General features: G+C 44.0%; 1 long non-coding RNA gene across 1 annotated transcript; it reads right to left on the bottom strand.

The window, feature by feature from the left end:
• Window positions 1-934: 934 nt before the first annotated feature.
• On the bottom strand, window positions 935-15941 carry LOC144222209 (uncharacterized). The gene is made up of 3 exons (XR_013332341.1): window positions 15904-15941; window positions 14852-15010; window positions 935-1349 (listed from the first exon to the last, which is right to left on the bottom strand). It is a non-coding gene; the product is annotated as an uncharacterized LOC144222209 (long non-coding RNA).
• Between the last annotated feature and the right edge of the window lie 6041 nt (window positions 15942-21982).

Below are 21982 nucleotides of genomic sequence, written 5' to 3'. Positions count from 1 at the left end.
AGGTTTAACCACCAGACAAATCAGCAATAACCTATTGGAAAGAGTGAGTGACCGCCTTTAAAAAAAGCCCTGGTGTCAGGCTTCAGTCAAAGGTACCGGTGTCCCCATCGCTATCGGCACCACGCCCCTGCAGAAAGATTTCCAAGGAGTTCTGGTAGAGCTTTCCGCAGAATCAACAGGCTGCTCTCCACGCAGGGATGCCACTCCTCCTCAGCTTCCAAGGTGAGGCATATACCTCTGATACGGAGAGTGTTAAAGGACTACTGTTGCCATTTCTGTCCCTGTACTCCTGCGACCAGGGACCCACAAGTTTTAACAAGTTCGCACAGGGTAGAGATGTTGCCCGTAGGATAGACCAAAGCTAAATGGCCTTGGGTTTGAATGGAAAAAATTAGCCTCATCAGCAAAAACCAACGAAGCTAACCTGAACCTAAACCGATCAAGGTCATCATTGGAGGGGAGGTTCCCAAAAAGCCAAACCCCAGGTATCAGCAGCAGAGAACAGAACTGACAAAGGGCTTTCATTCTGGGTTGGGTGGCTGGGTTCTCATTGGCGCCCAGCCTTCCGCCAGGGGAAAATGAATAAGATACAGTGCCTCTTGAGAGCCAGTGGATGCCCATATAAGGTCAATTTTCTTGTGGAGAAAGCCCCAGGGGATCATACATTACCCCCCAGGATAACCACTTCTCCTATTTAGCATGTGAGCGAGTCTACTCCAAGGGATAATGGGACACTGGGGACTCAATGCCATCAATAAGCCGACGGTGCTCAACCCTGAATTTCATCTCCCCCTCCTTGCCTACTTACTTATTTTACCCAGTTCCCTGATGAGATAAATACTAGCCTAGTTCAATGGGGACAGAATGAAGGTGACGCTGAAGGTGAAGTAAATGTTTAGTGCATTTCTCCTAATAACTCAGCACAAAAACCTGCTTAAATGGAAAAATATGTTTAGTGTCTGGGCCTCTGGAGTGTTAGGGGGCATTTTTTAACTTGATTTGCTCAATACTTCTTATTGAATCTTGTATCCGTATATATTTGCTTCATTTTGAAGGACGAGGGAGACAGGTGAACATCTGCAGATAGATATTCGCAGGGCAGAATTGTGAACCAGCATCCAGCCTTCCAAGAAGATGTGTGCGAAAACCACGAACTCTACAGTTATCCTCACAGTTGGTGAGTCCTCAGGGGAATCCTGTACTGGTCAGCTCAGATGACTCAAGTGAAGACTTCCAGCCACTGGGGTTGGCCTCTGTGACCCTCAGAGAGCCCTGGTTGGGGACTGTAGACAATGATGGGATCTCTTATTGACAACTCAAGTGTCGTCTCTTGCCTCAGATGGCTCCACCTGCCCAAGAAAGACCTTTATTTAGAAATGCAACAGTGGAGATTAGCTAATCATTGTTGACTCCAAAGTTTGGAGAGGAGTCCTTGGGGTAGGAGAGACCTTGCAAATTCTTTCTGGGTACCTTCAGTCAGGATGGAGCCAGTCTCAGTAAAAGCCAGTCAATCGAGTTTCCTGCCTCTTCCCCAAATTGTCCCCCAGCTGGTATCATGAACGCTGCTGCTAAGTGTGAATCATGACCTTGGTTGGTCTGCCCAGGGCTCTATCTTTGACTGTCTTCCTTCCACTTAGACTCAGTCTCTTGGCATCTCCTACAGTCTGTGTCCTGCTTTTAAAGAACAGCCATGTGCCAATGACGCCCAAATTTGTATTTTCAGCCTGAACACCTGCCCTCAACTCCAGATTTTAAACTCTAATCCTCACTTGACATCCTCACTTGCATATTTAACAGCTGTCTCAAACTTAACATGTCCCGTACTGAGCTCCTCATATCCTCTCTTACATTTTCCCTCTCACCATTAATGGCAACTCTATTCATCTGCTTACTCAGTTCAAACACCTTGTCACCACCCTGGGGGCCTCCTTCACTTCTGATCCACATGGGGTAAATCAGCAAATCTTGTTTGGTCTTCCTGCCAAATATGCCCAGAAACTAGCCACTTCCTTTTTTCCCACCCTGCACCAAGCCACCAATATCTTGGCCTGCCTGGGTCATTGCAGTCACTTTCTACCGTGCACCTCTCTTATTTTCTTTCAAGAATTTCCAGAGTGAACCAATTTTATACATATATGAGATCATGTCATTCCTCAGCTTAGAAAGCTCCAATGTCTTTCCATTTCATCCAAAGTAAAAAGCAAATGTCTCTGTGACCCATAAGTGCTACATGAGCTCATCTCTACACTCGCTACCTCTCTGCTTTCATCTGCTACACATTTTTTCTAAACCATTTGGGAATAATTCGGCAACATTGGTACCATTTCCCCCTAAATGCTTAAATGTATATTCCCTAAGAAGTAAGACTTTCTCTTACATGACTATAGCACAGTTATCAAATTCACAAATTTTAACTTGAAACAATTCTATTATCTAAACCATAGTTTGTATTCGAATTGCATCAATTATCCCAATGTTGTTCTTTAAATATCTCATCCTTAGGCCAGAAACTAGTCCAAGATCTCATAATGCATTTTGTTTTCATGTCTAGTTAGGGATTTTTTTTTTCCTCAGGAGCTGTTGCTGGACCTGTGTCTTTCTTTACCTTAATGTTTAGAAGAGTATAGGCCAGTTGCTTCATAGATGTCCCTGAATTTGAGTTTGTGGGTGTCTCCCTGTAATTGGATTCAGGTTACACCCTTTTGGCAGAAATTCCACAGAATGGCTGTGTCCTCATCACATTATATGACATTGCTCTGTTCCAATATTAGTGGTGTTGGCTTTGATCACTTGTATAAAACAGAATTTACTAGGTTTTTTAACTGTAGTTACTATTTCTCCATTTGTAATTAATAAGTAATTTTGGGGGATATTTTGAGACTATAGAAACACTTATTCCTCATCTAACTTTCACCAACTACTTGTAGCATCTATGGTTGATTTCTAATTTCATCACTGTTCTATCCACTCAGCAATTTATTTTTAATTTCAGGAATTACACGTTTCATTTTAGAATTTCCATTTCTTTTTACTGCTTTTATTTCTCTGCTGAGATTCCTGATCTGTTCACTTATTAAAATCATATTTTCCTTTACATCCTTAAACATATTTACAAATGTTGTTTTCAGGTCCTGGATTGCAAAATCCATCTAGATCTTATTGGTATTAATGTCTGTTGACTTGGAGTGAAATTTTATGGTTTCTGTGCAAGTCTAGTATGACATTGTGGATGCCCTATCTAGAGATTTGGGATTATGTTACATTCCTCAAAAGTACACTGATTTTTGTTCTACTAGTCAATTAACTTGACTGAACTCAAACTCCAAACTCTGTCTTCCTCAATATGGGCTATAGTGGACACTCTTCAGTCTTTCTTATCTTACAGCTGTTGCTTTTCCCTGGAAATCATGTGGTCTCCCCTATGCATGTTCAGTTCATTAGTCAACCATGACTAAAGAGTTTATACACAGATTGGGGCTTACCTCTTCTGTGGTTTCCTGATTTCTGGAATTCTCCCTTCACTTTCCAGCAGCTACCAGACCAAACTATGCCTGATGACTTCTTAAGCCAATTAAGGTACGAACTTCTCCCTGAGTTCAATCCATGTTTCCCTGTGCAGATTTGGGAGTATCTCAGTCAATACTTCCTCCAGTTTCTGCCTGCTTTTTATTGCTTTTACTGTCTTTACTCAGTAAAGAGAAAAACTGAGAGAGTTTTTATATTTTGTTACCTGTGGAAAAGTTATTCTGGTATAAGCTATACCATTGCAGTCAGAAATAGAATCTCTCAAGGCCCCTGAGTGGTTCAGTCAGTTGAGTGTCTAACTCTTCATTTTGGCTCAGGTCACGATCCCAGGGTCATGAGATCAAGCCCCGTGGTAGGATCCACACTGAGCATGAGCCTGCTAAAGATTCTGTCTCTCTTATTCTGCCCCTCTCCCTTGTTCATGCTCTCTCTCGCTCTCTCTCTAAAAAAAAAAAAAACAAAAATAAATAAAAAACAAAGAAATTGAATTTACCTAATAATCATTTTAATTTATTTCTTTAAAGGTTTATATATATTTTTTGACACACACACACACACACAGAGAGAGAGAGAGAGTGCAAGCATGAGCCACGAAGGAACAGAGAAAGAGGAAGAGAGAGAATCCCAAGCAGGCTCCTCGTGCTGACAGCACAGAGCCCAGTGCAAGGCTCAGTCTCACAAACTGAGAAGTCAAGAGTCAGATGTTTAACCAACTGAGCCATCCAAGTACTCCTTATCATTTTATTTTATTTTTTAATTTTTTTACAGTTTATTTTTGAGACAGAGACAGAGCATGAGTGGGGGAGGGGCAGAGAGAGAAGCAGACAGAATCTGAAGCAGGCTCTAGGCTCTGAGCTAGCTTTCAGCACAGAGACTGATGCAGGGCTCGAACCCACAAACCATAAGATCTGAACTGAGCCAAAATCAGACACTTAACCTACTGAGCCACCCAGGTGCCCCTTCATTTTAAATTCTATAAGCTTTCATAGTCTCTTAGAGCTTTAGGCTTCCTGTCAGTTCTCTTCATGACACTGTACACTTTCCATTTCCATTTATTTTTCTTTCTATGCTATAGAATCCAGGCTTTACTCTTCTACTTATTCTTATGACTTACACGAGTGAAGCACCTGGGCATAAATTCTTTAAGAGCATTTCTGTTGGTTTGGGTTGAAGTTGCCTTCTTTAGCAAATGAGAAATCTAATAGGTATGCAAATCACATAATTGGAGCTATACAAACTTGGGTGGTGGAGAAAATGAACATCTCAGAAGGAAATCTCTCTCCTTTCATCATATAACACATGCATATTCATGTATATGTATGGATAATTTAGGAAACCAGAGTTCAGATAGCTGCATAGTTATATGCCTAAGGAGACTGTTAAAGTCCGTGCTGTGCCATAACTTTAAATATACCCACGATACTTTTCCAAGTGTCTCCACTCTATTCTGTCAAAGCCACACAAATTTAAAAAAAAAAAAAAACAGTCGAAGTATACACTGTCCTATTTAACTCTCTCCTCAAAGTGCTGTTCACTTCCCCAAACCTTCCTTGAGACAAACAAGTACGTGTGTTTAAAGCATACCCTGCCTGTGTGTGCTCCATGTTCTCATTTCTGTTGGGAGTGGCGTGCATCGAGGGTCTGCTTCCTTCCTGGTGCTGAGAGAACGCAATCTCCTACACAAAGCCAGCTCCACTCCTACTCGTCTTCAACTAGTGGGTGAGTAATTCACTGAGTGCTGGTGGGAAGGGACTAGACTGGTTAGCAGAGAAATCTCAGGTACTTCCCACATCTGAAGAGAAGGTACAGGAAAACCTCAGGGTTGAGCACAGACCAGAAGGAACTGGGAAGTCATCACGAGAAAGAAACTAGACGTGCTTCGCCCCAGAAACTGAAGTTCCCTGAATGCTCTGTTGCCACCCTACAATTTATGGTCATCCCTACTTGTAACTCTAACCTAACAATGTGTCATCTTTACTTTTCATGTTATTTATTTACAAGTGCATTTTCAGTATCAACCCCTTCATTCATTAATCCTAATGTGGCCTTTTCCAATGTCTACTTACCATTTTAAATACTTACTATAATTTACAGGGCTTTCTTGAACACATCCAAGGTATATTATATGGGGCTAGCTTAATGGAAAGTCTTGTATACGAAAGCAGGAAAAAAACACATTTAATTTATGACGGCTTTGAATTTTGATCATAATTTACTCATGGAGACCTATTCATACAAAGCAACACCATACAAGTTTTCAGAAGCAATCAAAAAGTAAAACAATAAATGCTGATCTTTTTAGTTTTTTTTTTCTGAAAGCTCAAACTATTCCATTCTGGAATTATGCAAATTGTATTTAACTACCAAATACTTAAGATTTTTATAATTGCTCTTGAATTAATTGTGTTAACGTACATATTAGAAACATTTTAGCGGCCACAAATTCTCAAGTTTATGTGTTTCTCTTTTCTCCTTAAAGAAAGTGCCAAAAGTTTACCCCAGGTCAAGTTTAAAAATGCCAAAAGAAATGGACATGGAATTTTTTTTAATGGTTCAAAAAATTATACCCAAAGAAGAATCCTATTTTGCAGATTTTTCATGTGACCCCCTATTTCTAATTCATAGACTGGAGTCTCACCTAAATGAGACGAAAACTCTTACAAGGATTTCACAGTGCAATGGATGCATAAAATGCCTCTTTTGGAAGCCAAGGAGACCCTAGAAAGGCTTCTGTTCTTTCTCCCAAGAGAAAGAAACAAACCATTTTTCAGGGCTCACCATAGTGAAGGAGGTTCTCACAGTAAATGAAAGACACATCATGAAGAAAAGGTCTTTGATGCAATGATATTTGAGTTGAAAAGAAAACGAGGCATCTAGGGGCACCCGGGTGGCTCAGTCGGTTGAGCGTCCGACTTTGGTTCAGGTCATGATCTCACGGTTTGTGGGTTTGAGCCCCGCTTTGGGCTCTGTGCTGACAGCTAGCTCAGAGCCTGGAGCCTGTTTCAGATTCTGTATCTTCCTCTCTCTCTGACCCTCCCCTGCTTATGCTGTCTCTCTCTCACTCACTCACTCACTCACTCTCTCTCTCAGAAATAAAGAAAACATTTTAAAAAGTTTAAAAAAGAAAAAAGAAAATGAGGCATCTAAGAACACCAATAGCTTCAGGGCACATAGACACTGGCCAGTATGTCTAGGAGACAGCCAGCAGCGGGCTCAGGAAGCCCAGGGGAAGAGTCTCTACAGAGACCAAGAAAGGCTCTCCGAGCAGGTTGTGTTTGAGTTGGGGTTCAGGTAGAAGAGCTGATTGTTCCAGGCAGAAATACTCATAAGCAAAGAGCACCATAGGAGAAACACTGAAAAGACAGCCCCCCCCCCCCCCCGGGACCAGAGGGAGGTTATATGAAGGTGAGTGAAGTTTGACATGGCGACAAAGTAGATTTGGACCAGATATATAAGGAATGGCCCATAATTTAACATATTTAGGCCTACTCTTGTAACCAATGAACAGCCAGTCCCTGAAAGTATGAGGGCTGTCAGAGTGTAAGTGCCACGTGATTTAGAAACAGCTATCAGGTAATGCTGGAGAAATTGTTGGTCTGATGGAGAGACTGGAGTAACCATTGTATTCATGGATCCCTCAGGCAGTATTGAGGGTCTCAAGGAGGGCAGAGCAGTGGGATTGGAAGTAGGGGTAAGAAAGGATGCAGAGAGCGTTATGAAGTTACAACAGGGGGAGTGCAGGGGAGGAAGATGAGTGAGAAGCAATGACCGGCTGACCGAAAGGCTGGAGGTGCCGTTAATAGAAACAGGGAAGCCACTGAAAGACATGCAAATGGCATGTTCAGAACAGCAGGGTTGGGGGGTCAGTGGCTCCGTGGCTCACCAGGAGGAGCTTTGCATGTGGTCTGCAGAGAAACGATCCCGTGTCAGACGGGAGTGAATGAACATGCAGAAGGAAGTGGGCAGTGAAGGACAGCTCCCGGAACCATCTAGGTTGGGGATGTCCAGGAATAAGAGAAGGAAATGCAAAGACAAAATAACCAAAGTGAGGCCCCATAAACATAGTCATGGTCTAGAGGGAGGGTCCAGGTAGAGGAATCTTGGAGTGTAGGACGCTGATGTGGGTGAGGATCCGGAGGACCACACCGCTGCTGCAGGGAGCCAGGGCCCAGTCCTCCCCAGCAGTTAGTGTGCGTGCGTGCGTGCGTGTGTGTGCATGCGTGTGTGTGTGTGTGCGCGTGCGCGTGCATGCACATGTGTGCAGGACCTGCTCGGGCGCCTGGGGACCTACAGCTGCGATGGGACAAATTAACTCAGAAAATAGAATCTGGCAGGAGGTCCAGAGAACGACCAGACAACCGAAGTGCAGTGAGAGTCTAGAAAGATAAACCGGGAGCAGGAGTCGTGAGTAAACCTGGCTGAAGAGTCTGAAAGCCAGTGAGTGACTCGAAGACAAAGTACGCACCGCGGACTGTGTCCAGCACAGCGGGATCAGGTGAGCTGTCCCCTCGTCTTCCTGACCGACTGAGCCCCGTCCCTAAAAGACCCCCTCTGGTTTCTGACACACACCCACTTAGAGTTTGGGGATAATCCCCATCAATCAAGGATCTACCTTCCCAGGGACCAAGTCCTTGTGCCTCAGAAGCGTTAAACCAGTTCTGCCGTTCTCTGCAGCACCGGGGACACGGCTGGCCCATCGCCGGGAAGATGCACCCCGCAGCCCACTCCCCCCCTCACAACGCTGAAGCGGGCCTAACCCCATTGTGCTTGAAGAGTCCCTCCGCTATGACAGATTAGAGAAAAACTTTCTCTCACAAGTTTATGCTTTGTTTTTAAGGGATAAAAAAGGAGAAGAGGAAGTTGAAAGCAAACATCTTTGCAGTATCACAAATCCCTAAATATGGCAACAGTATTCTCCAACCTAGCAGGTGAACAGAAAAACCTGGACTGTCTTCACCACAATGATTCCTCCCCATAGAGAAGACCCATAGAGAAAAGAGGGGTTAATCTAACTGAGGCTCTAATGAAAGGCCCCTGATTATTAATCCTCCACTGCTACTCGGCTCATAAATTGTGGGATCTTTCATTCTCATGCCTCATAATAGACGTGGGAGGAGCCCAACTGACATAGGAAGATTGTAGCATGACATAATAAAAATCGCCGAGTGGCATTTTTAAACACCTACATATGGTTATGGTGCTGCCCTAAGTACAGCCAATGCTGGGGGAGTGATTGTTCCGATGCTCGCTTCGCTGTGTAACTCCTCCAGCTCTGTCTGGCTGCAAATGCTTTGGTGAAGATCCTGGAGCCGTAGGAGGGTAAGGGCCACAGACACCCAAACCCGCAACACCAGGAGGGAGGAAGGAGGAGAATGGATGCGTGGAAGCTGTAGAACACTGAAGGCCATTCTCAGAGTGTGTCGCACATGGTCTCGCCTCAGCAGCCCACGTTACATCAGTACATTCCTCTGGCTGGAGGGCAGGCCTGCCTTAACACCATGTGGGTTAAGTTTTCCAAAAAGAATTTTCAGAAGATGTGCAAGACACCGTCAGACAAATATTTCAGTACAATTTCTAATTGTTTGAAATTAACTACCTAAAATCTGCCGAACTGGGTCACTTTGCTTCGGTCTGGCATTCTAATTGTCCAGAATTGAAGCCCAGCTTTCCACGGTTAATCCACAAAGAGCCAGGCTCAAGGATTCATCATGAAACACCAAGCTTTTCCCGGTGAACAGTGCTTATTACCTTACAATGCAAGTTCCCATCTAGTCATCTCACTTGGGCCTCTCCGCAATCCTGCCCAGTTTGCAGGAATGAAAACTTGGGCCCAGAGAGGTTAGGTGAGCTGCCCAAGGTCATGAGGCAACTAATCGTGGGGCCAGGACTTAATACCACCTTCACTCTGTCTTCAGATCATCATGGATTCTTTCCTAGGACTGCAGAGTGTACAAAGAGGTAGAAATGCCAAAACAGTGCCTACATGTGTCTTGGTATAAAGTCCAAACTTTTTGGAAAACTGGAAAATTATATCCTTTTTTTCATCTTGTTCATGACTTTAAACTTCCTGTTGTTTTACACACACACACACACACACACACACACACACGGAATAGTTTTTCTATCAGTCAGCTGATTGGCATATGATCTTCATCAAAATTTGACTTAGGCTTTTCTTCCTCTAAGCCTTCTTGACAGAGAGCAAATTCATCCTTCCTCAGCACTGATCCCAATCATGGCAGATGTGACCACATCCTTCATAAAATTGGATCTAGTCCCTCCTACCAATATGACCACCACCATCTTTGAGCAGCTGAAGGTTGGAGGACCTAGCAGAAATTAGGGTTAATTTTTAGCTGTTTTCTTTCTTTTCTCTAGATCATCAACTCTGGAAAGGAAAGGTTGAGAATTCTAGGTGTCATCCTGCACATGTGTGCTCCTGTCAGCAGTCAGAACTTAGGATCTACTAGCACTTTCTCTTTCTCAGGATGTCACTCGCCACCTGCCCTCGTTCTTTGTCCGTGGCATTGATGTGACTGTGCTTACCTGGTTCACCCCTCTCTGGGGAATGAGACTTGTGTTCCAATTAGATGTGGAAATCACTGAGGGCAAGACCACGTTGCTCATTTCTGTGCCCTGGCACATGCCTGAGCTATTGAGCTATTAATTTTATTTAATACACGTGTTCACTGTTTGTTTGATAACAATTACTTTATTAGGCACCTGCTGTGTGTGTGGCATAGTAAGCATTATTCTGGACACTTTTGCTCAACACCCAGCACTGTTATATGTTCATCATAAGCTTCTACAGGTTAGGACTGTGTATGACTCTGTCTTTGGTAGGTATCTTTAAGAAAAAAATTTATACATATATATATACACACACATACACACACTGTGGAGGGGATGTTGCCAACATTTGGTGTATACATTAAGTGCCATTTTCCATGAAATTCACATGAAAATTTACATAAGGTTTTATAAGAACTGCAAGAGGCCACTGTGTGTGTCTAATGGTTACTGTTTCCTCCCTGAGTCTTGGCACCAGGGCTTTCTCCTAAGTTAGGTCTGAAGCAGCCTCGCTCATTCAGCCTTGGGTCTCACAGCTCCTTGATATTCTTCCTCCATCTGAGCCTCTCTTACTTTAACAAATTATATGAACAACCCAGGAAGCCCAGATTTGAAATTCAGTGAACAAAATGTTGGACTCCTATGGAGTGTTTCATTAGGCTAAAGAGAACTTATTCAAAAATCTGATGGAGAAAGAAATTCATGCATTGTCTAGGGCCAAAGAAAAATTCTAGATTATTTGCTTTCATTGAAGTATATGTGGTAGTATTTGTTTTTATTCAAGAAGAAGTTCACAAAATCCTCTGGCCATCAGACTCAAGCTTGTGTTATGGAGACAAGGTTACACACTCTCATGTGGCATCACTGGATCGGAGAACAATGCCATGAACCTCAGATCTCCGTGTGTTTGGGAAGCGCTACGGTCTGAACATTTGTGTTCCCCTAAAATTCCTATGTTAAATCCTAACAATAGATGTGAAGGTATCAGGAGATGAGACCTTTAAGAGGCCAGTAGATCATAAGGGATCTCCTCATGAATGGGATTTCTGGCTTATAAAAGAAGGTTCTAAGAGATTCCTCAACCCTTCTACCTTGTGAGGACACCATGAGAAGTCAAAATCCCTTTTCTGGAAGAAGGCTGTGACCAGAACACGACCACATTGGCATCCTGATCTCAGACTTACAGTCTCCTGAACTGTGAGAAATACATTCCTGTTGTTTATAAGCCACACAGCCTGGGCTTTTTTGTTACTGCAACCCAAAGGGACTAAGGCAAGAAGATTCCATCTATTCTCATAAAATGGTACCTGGATCATCCAAGGCTGGCAACAGAGAGTAAAACCCCAGAAGGACGGGAAGCTGGATGCCATGACCCCAGCTCTTGTATCCTCAGGGTGAGGTCAGGGAGATCTCTCACTGGTCACTGCTATGGCCACCACGCAGACCGAAGTATGCACACAGATCCCCACCCCCAACAGAGCAGCTGAGAGCAGCTGGGACATCTGAACTTGACTCTGCAGGAGGGGCTGGGTACCCAAATGGAAATATACACAAAGGAAGCATCCATGTGGGTGAACTGGTCACCACATTTAGTGTATGGGCCTTGACATTGGCTCATGGCAGAGATATCCGCCTGTCTAGCCCTAAACCTGCAGACCCTTCCTTGGCCCCTGCCTCCTAGAGCACCCTCTCCCACACATCTGACTCTGCAAAGTCCAGTGAAGATGCCATCCAGGGGCAGCTGTTACATCCAAATGCTCAACCCGCTCAGAGAAACTTAAGCTGCACTCTTGGAAGAGAGTTTCTTCCTCCTCACCACAGGGCAGAGTAAACATTGCCACAGATGTCTACAGTTATTAATCCACATTCATCGATGAACAGCTCATTCTGGCTAGAGACTCCATCATATGGGCATTCTGTTGGCAAAGACAATGAGTGTGACCAATAGTTTCTGAAAGGGAACCTTATAACCAGTGATATATCAATAAGTTTGAAGTCCTAAGACAAAATTTCTGCAAAACACCCCCTGTAACCCATCAACTGCAAAATACGCATATTCCTGTTCCGTGCTCCTGCAGCACGAGGCCTTTGTGCAGTTTCCGACCAGAGAAAGATCTGAAGGCCGCAGGAAGTCTTATCTCCTTCCTCTGTCTTGCTCTCCATTGCTTTTCCTTCTCACATTGTAAAGGTAAAGACCCTAAAGTACTCTGGTCCTAAATAAAGTGTAGTTAGTTTCTACTCATACAAGGTCTAAAAGGTTTGTGCGTTTCATAGATAATAGTTGAGAGGGGACTGAAGTCCCTGTAACACCACAAATTTTATCAGCCAGCACCTAAGTAAGTGGGAGCCTAGGTAAATGGATGGGTTATGAATGCCCATCGGCCGATGTTCACCGGGTTAGTGTTCAGGCCTCCGCAAAGGTGGGAAAGGGTCTGCAATGGGGGAGGTGCTGCACCCCACACTCTGCGACACACCTGCTCTTCCAGGTGCTATAGGAGCCGTGAGGCTCCTGAGATAAAGGAGGCAGCGCCCCTCACTCAATTCCCTCCTTCCCACACTCCTCATTCTTCCATTGTTTTTCAAGGCCAAGGTTCACCTGAGGATGAAGAGACTCTTCTGTATTAGGAACTATTGAATTATTTGAACAATCAGAGCCAGGCAAAGTTTCAAAGGCAAGGGAGTTTGTCTTCTGGGCCTTTCTTCTGTTTTCATCAGCTGCTTCCTACCCATGTGCTAAGCATTTTCATGTAGTCTCATCTGTCTTTTCATAAGAAAGCCAGTTGATAAACTAATTCACACTCAGGTGGGCTGTTAAACCACAAAATGCTGGCAAGTAAAACAGCACTTAATAATAAATCACACGACGGTAAGCTCCGCAGCCAGCGGGAAGATGTGGGGGTATGCATAATCCCCGCTATTTCATGGATCATGCTGCATAGACACCAGTGATCACCGTGCCTCTAAAGCCGGGCTTGGGCGTGGAATGATAACAACATTCCAGGCAGTGTAACAGGACCTTTTTTTTTCTTTTGATCAATGCTCGCTGATTCAAGGACCATGTTTCTGCTCAGAAATTCATGCTTAACTTCTTGTGAGGTACTATGCTTCTGGAAGGTTTAGAAACTTGTGTTTGCAGATAGTACTTGGGTGCACACTGAGTCCCAGTATCTCTGAATGGCCTTTGTTAAGACTCAATGACACATATCTCAACAATAATGAAATTGCCAATCCCATCTTCCTTCAAGATTTTTTTTAATGTTTATTTATTTTTGAGAGAGAGACAGGGTGAGAGTGGGGAAGGGACAGAGAGAGAGGAAGCCGGAATCCAGAGCAGGCTCCAGTCTCTGAGCTGTCAGCACAGAGCCCGATGTGGGGCTCCAACTCACAAACCATGAGATCATGACCTGAGCCGAAGTCAGACGCTTAACCCACTGAGCCACCCAGGCGCCCCCCAGTCCCGTCTTCTTATAACTAGAGAGAAGATGTTAGCAGTGTTAAGAAATCTCACCTTTTCCTTTTGCCTCAGTACTTGACTGTCTCAAGGCCGGAGGCCTACTAGCAGCAGTTGGATTGTTAAAATAAAGATGGAAGTTTACCCAAGTAGTGCCATCTCTGAAACAGGATGGCTGATGCATTCTGTACAGTCCCCCCATAATCAGTCGAGCATTGCTCCTAAGAACGGGTGCTCTCTGCCTATGAGAAGCAGCACCATGAATTACTTCATGATGCATGGCCCTGGCATCCCATGCAGATGGACATGGAGGGGTGGGGGCCTCTAAAACGAATGATACATTGGCTTTTCTCGTTAGTAGCAAGCAATAGTGAGTTCTCTTTTCCATAGCTCGGCGCCCCTAATAACATCAAAGAAGTAATGTCCTTCCTTACGCACATAATCTGCTACCGGAGAGAGCCATCAGCCACAGGAAGAATAAAACTCCATATGAACTATTTTCTCATTCGTCAGTTCCTTTTAAGAAAATCATTTTCTTTCATTTTCCTACTTCTTGAAAATGCATTTGAAATTTTTTTGCTGGAGAAGAGTCAGGAAAAGTTGCTTCGGAGGCCCCATATTTAACTTGCTGTTTATTTCTCTTACTCTTTCTGCTAAATGAAACCTCATTCTTGGGCTCCTATCACCCCAGGGGCTGTGGCCCCGACTAGACTGACTTCCATGGACAGAATGTTTTGTTTATGGCCCTTCAGCTAATTATCAGTCAATCTGCTTTTTTAGGAGCCCATGAAATTCAGCATCAAATGCACAAGACTTCTTATACATGAGTTGTAACTTCCCCTAAACTAATGACCATATGGTATGATCTGGGAGAGTTCTCATGGTACAATGTCAGGTATATTTCTGAAAACTAAAAAATTCAGTTGGTGATCTATATACTAAAATCATGTTGGAGCCCTAAAGCTGGCCTGATCACAGTTCTCTTTGATAACTCATTTAGGCTTTGACTAAGCCTGAGAAACAATCCAATACAGTGCCCTCAACTTAATGAGGAGTTCTGTTTCATAGGATTTTCTGTGAACCTGCCTTTCATTTACACTGATACTTAAAGCCCTGCATGTTAGGGTCTCAGAGTTATTTTAGATGCATTACCTTTTCCTCAGCTCATTTTATGATTCAGTAAAAGCTGATCTTATTTTTACTTTTCTTTCTGAAGCATGACCTTAAATAAATAAACTCATTATTTATTTTAACAAAGAGTCACTTGTACTATGGACCTTTAAAGCCAGATGTTGTAAACAGTACCTGCAATTATCTTCTTTTTCAAGTTTGGAAAATGAACGCCATATTCATGTGTCCTCACCTTCTTGGGTCTCTTCTACATGACTGTTCCTGCTGAGGAATCAGAGGAGAATGCGAGGGGTGTTTGGAGATCGGGAAAGGATAAACGTAGCCTCTGCACCCCTGTTAAAAGAGGGTAAAGGCTAATCTTAGCAAATGCAAAAACTGATTCTAGAACATTCATTGAGCAATCAATTTGCAGCTGCCTACTAGAGTAGGGATACTGAGCATCAAATCATTTTGTAAAAAGGAAACTGGGCTGGAAGAAGTTAAGACCCTTCCCTGACGGGGCATCGGGCCACACGGATGAATGGAATGGACACAGAGACTGCAGTGAGTGGCTTCCTTCCACCCGGGTTCTCCTGGAGACGGCCGGTGTGCCCTCGACTAGGCCCGACGGAGCTCTAATTGCCTCTCAGAGCCAGTGACATGGGACCTTCTAATAGGTAAACCATTTCATAATGAGTCCCTCCTGGTCCTTTAGTAAATAAGTCTCTTGGGAAGAAGGCCAAGAAACCTCAGCCCTTCTCTGAGTTTATTTCTAGAGTGATTACTGTCATGCTTAATTAAGGTCTCTGTGTATCAGATAGGTGCACAGTTAGCTGGAAATGTTTTCAGAGGCTTAGAGTCAAACTTGGGGGAGGAAGGGGCAGTACTAATTTGATTTTTTCTTCCATAGATAAAAATTCCTTCCTCCTCCCACTGCAAGCTTGTTGTGTTTTGTAGTGCACCCAGCCTCACTCAAAAAATTAAGATTAAAATTAAAAACCCACAACAGCACTCAATCACGTGGGCAGCCACATCTCAGCACCAGCAGCAAGGACAGAGCAAAGCTCTTCCATAGTTCTGCTCTACAGATGTTCATAGTCTTGGCATCAAAACTGAAACAAACAAACAAATGAAAAAATAAAAGTCTTATTACCAACACCCTAGAAATAAGATTTCAACTCCATTGGAAATTGAATTTCTTCCATATTCAATCAATATTTAATAAAGAGAGAAAAGGATCTCATTACCAAGACCGTCTTGTTTCTCCATAAGTCATCAATGTGAGTTCCAGAATTTCAGGGAGCCGAGTTCTTAATTGGAACATTATATATTCTCTTTGCAGCCAGTGAGCACGCGTCCCTTCCCAAGAACACACCTCAGCCAAACCTCCTGGTTCTCACAGAGACTTTAGAGCAGGCCAGGCCTGGGGGCTCCGTGGGGAAGCAGGGAGAGCCAAGCACACCCCAGGGGCGCTGGGTTTATGGAGGGTTGAGTGCATATCAGGCACATCCTCAGGTTTTATTTTCAGGTTGAGTATTGCTAACTAGTCTGTACCAGCCACAGGCTTACTGTGGGGAGTTTATTCTATATCATCTGTGTTCTCTCTTCCTTAGCAGGGCTTAATGAGTTGAAGGGATTGGAAAGTCATTCCCAGCCAAGCCGATATCCTATGAGTTATAAATGACATTTCATCCTCATATGCAGATTTCCTGCACTGGAGTGAATTATTTACAAGATAGAGCTTGTGGGTTCCAACAATCAGCTGCCTGAGATTTACACCCACACTCCAGTTTCTGCTCTCCCGCTGCGAGAATGTGAAGTTTCCCACTGCCCTGTAAGATCTGAAGATTTAACAGGAGCAGAAGCTCCCTTCTCTGGGAGGAGAAACAGAACAGTAAATGAAGCCATTCCAAGCCTGGCTTCTTCCCCTCTCCAAAGAGGATGCTGTGTGCACAGAAATGCAAATGAGGGGCACCAAGGAGAACTTAAATTCTGGGAGACCTTTCTGGCCCATTAGGAGTGATTTCCTAACCTGGAGTTTCACTTAATTAGTATAATCATTTCCTCCAGAATGTGCGAGAATCTGCATTGTCTCCTAACAAAAGCACTGCAGGGAGCTCTCTCTCCTGAGGAACAGAAGGGCTGACAAGGCTCCCAACCTCAAATAAGGATGCTGGGATTACACGGGTCCAGAACCAGGCAAATCCACGAGTAGAACAAAAAGATAGCTCAGAAACCAGTTCAAGTATATTTACATCAGCAGTGTAGGATAAAGGGGTTATTTCAAATTAGTGCAGAAAGAGTTTTAAGAAAATACTTAGAATGGGGGACACCGGGGTGGCTCACTTGGTTGAGCATCAGACTTTGGCTCAGGTCATGATCTCACGGTTTGTGAATTCGAGCCCTGCATCGGGCTCTGTGCTGACAGCTCAGAGCCTGGAGCCTGCTTCAGATTCTGTGTCTCCCTCTCTCTCTGCCCCTCCCCTGCTAGTGCTCTGTCTCTCTCTGTCTCTCTGTCTCTCTGTCTCTCTCTCTCTCAAAAATAAACATTAAAAAATTTTAAAAAGACTTAGAATGAGAACAATTGACTACCCATTTGGGGCGGGGGAGACANAGTGCTCTGTCTCTCTCTGTCTCTCTGTCTCTCTGTCTCTCTCTCTCTCTCAAAAATAAACATTAAAAAATTTTAAAAATACTTAGAATGAGAACAATTGACTACCCATTTGGGGCGGGGGAGACGATTCCTACTTTATACCTCAAACAAAAACATATTCTTGCTAAATCAAAGACCTAGTATAAAAAAATAAGAACCAAAGGAGCATTGAAATAAAATATGAGAGAATATCTGTGTAATCTTGCCATGAGAGTGAATAAAATGAAACAATGAACAAAATGACCTATTTGGCTACAAAATACTATAAGCTTTCTCCCAATGAAATCCAGACTAAACAAAATCAAGGGACAAGTGACAGACTGTGAGGGGAAACATTTACATCTAAGTATTAAAATCTCGTATTCAAATAAACTCAGCAGATCAAAAGAAAATGACAAACAGTTCTCTCAAAGGGACAAAGAATACACATAGGCGAGAAGTGGCTTGAATGGTAAATGTCTATGAAAAGATGCTCCACCACACTTCTGATTAGGAATATGGAAGTATATCACAATAAGACACGCTTTTCCCAAATCAGAATTTGCAATCATCTGTTGCTACTGAGGATATGATGAAACAGGCATCGTCTTAACTTGTGGCAGGAACAACCAACTGGTACAGACTTTGGGGGATCAACTTGGCATTATCAATAAAATATGACCTTTGCATGCCCTTTGGCCAGAGAAGCTCACTTTCATGGTTCTTTCAAAAAATAAAAACATAAAGATACATGCACAGAGAGGCTGACTGAGTGTTATTTGTAATAAGAAACATTGTCCACAGCCGAAATATCTACCAGTGTGAGAATGGCTTAATAAATTATGATAGATTCATAAAACAGAATGCCATATTCCCATTAAACCTGGATACAACCAAGTTTCCATCAGTAGGAGAATGGTTAAATGAATGTAGTGTCACCATTACATTAACCATTACATGTGGAAGTTTGGTTAGGACGTTAAAATAACTGGCCTCTGCCTTGGCCTACATCGCACGTCATGGTCCACCATCTTCCTAGTCTCACTGCCTTCAACAACAGGGACCAGATGGCAATGAGGAGCCCTCGCCCATCTCAGCACCGGGAAGCCAGAGGGTCTCCATCTCACCTCCTGGAAAGTGACCTGACAAGTTCTTATCACCTATTTCTGTTCCCCAAAACAGTCCCCAGCCTCAGTGGCCACCTGAGCTCTCTTCTCTTGACCCCTACCCTCAGACCCCCCTTCTTCTCCCTTCTTCTTCTCATGGGGAAGTAGCACCGGAGCAGAAGCAGGCACATCAGAGCCTGTTGTCAGCAAAGGCCCCCAGGGCGGGTGTTCTGTTTCATTCCTTCTTGTAGCCTCAGGCCCCAACACAGTGCTCCGCACATGGCAAGCGCCCAGCCAATGAAGCCTTGTTCAATAAATAGAAAGATAACTCTTAATATAAAAGGAAACACTTTTTTGAGACCAAGACGCCATGTGTATGTTTCCTTAGTGCTAACATATTTTCATTCTTTGGTAATTAATTTTATTGCTATAATTTTATTTCTATAATTGAACCCATCAGAGAATAAATGCAGATAGTCATGCTAGAAAAATACCTGTGAGTGTGTGTGTGTGTGTGTGTGTGTGAGAGAGAGAGACAGAGACAGAGACAGAGACAGAGACAGAGAGACAGTGAGAGAGAGTCTCTTAGAAGTTATCATCCTAAGCAGGTCAGGAATTTGGTTCTTTGAAAAATAAAAAATCTTTTGTTTGTTTCCTAAAGGAAATAGTATGAAGAACACAGCACTCATCTGAATGTCTATGTGTTGAGTTTGTTTCATTAATTCATTAAATGTATTTGGAGTGTCTACTGTTCACGCATCCCTGTTCCAGGAGAGGAGGAGAATGTATTGCTGTAGGCAGGTGTTTGAGGATGGCACTAAGGGAAAGGAGAAATCCAAAATCAAGAAAAGACCTTATATAAAGCTCCTGAAACCAGAGGGAGCCTGGCATATCCTAGAAGCTGCGCAATGTGCTCTGTTCAGTCTGGAATGTCCATTGCAAGCAGGGGTGGGGTGGGAGAGGATGGAGGCAGGAGATGCTGAGAAATGAATTCGGAAGGGTAAACACACCAGACCACACCATAAATGGCTGTATGTGTCTGGCCCCATCCTGAGAGCACTGGGAGATACTGAAGGGTTGAGAATACTTGAGGCACAATGGATCCCCGCTCCGCACGCTGGCTCTAGGAAGAAGTCTCAGGAGCAACTTGGAGGTTAATTGAAGGGGCAGGATCAGAGGCAGGCCGATAGCCAAGTGTCTCTCTAATACACAGGTCAACGCAAGTAGGGTAGTTTCAGAGCACATCACAAGCAGAGATAAAAGCAGAGTCGAAGGTATTCAGAATTTGCAGTGTCAGGACCTGGGGGATGGGCTGGGGTTGGTGCAGAGAGAGAAGTGGGGACGAACAGGTGTCTGACACTGGCTGGGGTTTCAGAGGTGAAGGTGAGAATAGAAGGAGTATTTCAGAGGGAAGGGGGATTGGATTCCATCTCATACTTCTTGAACCTAGGGTCTCCAAGGGACACTTCCCTGGGTAGAGTAGCCAAGCAGCGCCAACTGTGACCGTCTGGAGCCCAGACATCACGAATTACCAATCCTAGTGTGTCCCAGAGTCCAGACAAGAGGAAACCCAGGATGGGGAGAACAGACAGGCTTCATCTGAACCAAATGGCTTATGGACATAGCTAGTGATATTGACTGAATACGTGTCCTGCAAATTCATACGTTGCAGCTGTAGCCTCCAATGTGATAGCACCTAAAGATGGGGCCTTTGGGAGGTGACTGGATTTAGATGGAGTCTTGAATGTGGCCTATGAGAGGGCCAGTGCCCCTATTGTAAGGGGCAAAGACCAGAGCTCTCTCTCCTCTCTCTCTCTCCCTGCCTCTCTCTTCAACCCCCTCTGCCTCTCCCCCTCCCCCTTCCTCGCGGGGCCATGCAAGGACACAGCCAGTAGATAGTTGCCTGCAAGCCAAGAATCGGGTCTCACCAGGAACAAAATCCGCCAGCACCTTGATTTTGAGCTTCCAGCCTCCAAAACCATGAAAAATAACTGTTTGTTGTATAAGCGCCCAAGTCTGTGCTGTTTCGTTAACGCAGGCCCCAGACGGCTAAGATGGTTAGACCGTACCGGATTTGAAAACTAGTTGGGATTTGAATAAAAGTACAGGCGAGGTGACATTCTAGATAGAAAGAACAGCGTTGAGCCTGGAGGAAAAAGGGACTCATCAAAACTGATTTCTGATCAGCGAATAGATATTATTAGGAATCTGTCCAGTAGTTGGATGAAGCATTTCCAAGTTGAGGCTCCTGTAAGCCTATGATTAGTGTTCCTGAGACCCTTGGGCCTCATGTGCCACAATGAGCCACTGTCTCTAGGGGACCAGCTTTGTGGCCCCCGGTGGGGGGGGGGGTCGGTGTGGACAGGACGATTTTTTGCCTTTTGGTGTTAGAGCAACATGAGCAACTGTATGTCTGTGCCTTCTCAGAGGACGGTCACCACGCTAAAAGTGCCACCCGATTCCCAGCAGAGTCCAACAGTCTTTGCACAAACCAGAAAGATCTTGCCAGAAAAAGCAGCAGGCAGCAAAATATTCTTAGTACGTGCCGTGGGGATTCCCTTTCCTTCAAAACCCAGTTAAAGGCTGGCAAATAGAGATCTTGCTCAACTTAGGTTTCACATAGCAATTTGCTATTTTACTTAAGGGCTTACTTTTAATTTGCCAGTGTTTTCCCTTCCCTCCTTCCTTTTATAGCAAAGTTGCCTGCACTCAACTGTTGCAGAAACTCAGAATAAGGACACTGAGAATCCTTCTAAACACTGTTTTCAGATGTGCTTGCCGTCTCTTGGGGGATTTGGGCTTCACCTGTTGGAGAGAAGAGAGACAGAGCGATGTTGAACCTGGAAGCCCAGAAGGCCTTGGGACTGCGGCCCTTCGGAAGCCCATTCAAATGCTCTGGTGTCCAAGTTCTGTGCCCCAAACCAGTCACTCAGCCCCGAGCAGCAGGACACGTGTAATGATTCGATTTCTTATAGCCACTGTCACCTTCATCTATACATTTGTGGTGATTTATTAATACTGGTTCCACCTGCCTCAGTCTGTAGGAGACCTTGTATTGTGGAGTTTCTTCTACAGAGTGGAGAGAAATGAAGGGAGCAGATGGGATTGTGACTTATTTTCCAATGTTGAATTTATAAACAGATCTTTTGTCAGACATTGTACAGCAGTTTGTGGGATGAAATTAATCCTCTGAATAAAATTGCTAACCTCACCTAAAATAGGTGCTTTATTTAAAGAAGGATCGATGAGGCTTGCTAAATATTATTTTTAGCGTTGATAAAAGCTTTTCATAATCTCGGGCTGCAAACGCGGGAAAAATGGAGAGTTCTGGATGTGACTCCAACATGCAGGAGCCAGCTCACAGTGTCACCCATGGATGTCACCCAACATCAGAGAGACTAAGCCGGTCACCAGGCGCTCAGTCCCTCTATGCCAAGTGTGGAGCGGGAAAAAATGTTTTTAGTGCATGCGAATCTGCAGTTTGGATTCATCTCACAGGGTCAGCTCCTCTCTTCATTTGTGACTCAATCAGCAAGACTTTTCGCTGTGTAAACAAGTCACTCTTGAGGCCGAACAGCACACCTCCAG

The sequence above is a fragment of the Crocuta crocuta genome, unplaced genomic scaffold (genome assembly GCF_008692635.1).
Source record: "Crocuta crocuta isolate KB4526 unplaced genomic scaffold, BGI_CrCroc_1.0 scaffold101, whole genome shotgun sequence".
In the NCBI taxonomy this organism is placed as follows: Eukaryota; Metazoa; Chordata; class Mammalia; order Carnivora; family Hyaenidae; genus Crocuta; species Crocuta crocuta.
Note: the sequence above shows the minus strand (reverse complement) of the source record. Positions and strands in the feature narration are given on the sequence as shown.